The sequence below is a fragment of the Pundamilia nyererei genome, unplaced genomic scaffold (assembly GCF_000239375.1).
Source record: "Pundamilia nyererei isolate P.nyererei 1_Seehausen unplaced genomic scaffold, PunNye1.0 scaffold00483, whole genome shotgun sequence".
In the NCBI taxonomy this organism is placed as follows: domain Eukaryota; kingdom Metazoa; phylum Chordata; class Actinopteri; order Cichliformes; family Cichlidae; genus Pundamilia; species Pundamilia nyererei.
The window spans coordinates 218104-219587 of record NW_005187884.1 but is presented as its reverse complement, the minus strand read 5'-3'; positions in this window follow the sequence as shown (position 1 = coordinate 219587).

Here is a 1484-nt window from a genome sequence, read left to right as displayed (position 1 = left end):
AGAGTATTTATAAAGATATTTATAATATGCATATAATGTATTTATAAAGATACGTTTTCTGCTATGACAATGATGATGAAGCCATTTATTTGTCACTTGCAGTTGCCTGCAGCAAAACTGGACCTCTTCCGACCATAAATACAATACACAAACATCACATCGGCTTCTCTTCGAGAATAGGGTGTCAATTTTGTTAAGAATATGTTAACATGAAGTCCTTTTTTTCAGCAATTGCAGCCTGAAAAAGATCAGTAGCAGTCTTTAAATTTTCCACTATGAGTGTTAGCAATGGAACACACATAGGCTAACAATGCCAAAAAAATACATACATACTGGCATACATTTTAAATTCATACATTTTAAAGCATAAATTGGGCAGCATGGTTGTGTGGTTAGCACTGTTGCCTTGCAGCAAGAATGCCCTGAATTCAACTCAATTCAACATTTGTCCAGAGCCAGGGCCTTTCTGTGCAGAGTTTGCATGTTTTCCTTGTGTTTTCAGGGGTTCTCCCCAGGTACTCTGGCCTCTTCCCACAGCTCAAAGACATGCAATTAGTGTGGTTAGGTTAATCAGGACAAGGAGGTCAAGGAGGCCATTCGAAAAGGGAAAAGGGAAACAAGGGGGGTACATCTTTCACCAACTTACAATGCTGTGATTGCAAGATGGTAAGATGAATCATGACAAACACCAGATGCTGGATTTGTCATGATTCTGCTGTGTGGCAGGCAGGATTAGGACCCAAATGCAGGACTCAGTACAGAGAGGAATGAACTCAAAAAGGCAGCTTTATTTTGCTGAAAAATGCTAGAATACTACAAAACAAAAACCTAAACTGGAAAACTTGAATGCTGAATAAACACTGACAAAGCACTGATTGTATCTCTTGTACTTTATCAACGCAGTATCTAAAAACTTTGCACCGTAGTGGTTAAAATCTCATTCTAATAAGAGTTAAAAGTGCATTCGGTTATTAGGTTTATAGGGTTATTGAATTATGGTTAACGGTTGGTAGAATCTTTTTTTAACATTATCTGCCAGTTACATCTGCCACCCTTCTCCAAATCTGTGCCCGTACCTGGCCCCCCCAACAAAAATTTTCTAGACACGCCACTGGTTTGTGATAGCCTGTCCACAACCCTGCTGCTGCAGCAGCTTCTGTGTGTGTCCGCCAAGTGTTACATTTCTTGCCTTTCTCCATCCCCTTACAACCCCCTTACAATCCCGTTGGGGTACTCCGCGATCCCCGGAGTATCGCTCGGTCTTTCAGTTGTGTTTTTTTTTTCTACGGAGGGGTGGGGGGATTCCATGACCCCGGGGTATCGCACCACCCTGACAGGGAACATAAAGGGTAAGCCATCTGCGTTATTGCCTCGCAGAGGTCGGCTTTTATTTTTAAAAGAAAACGGCACGGGTGCTTCTAGGGCTGAACGATATATCGCATTTGCGATAATATCGCGACATGATCAAGTGCAATTTTCTAACC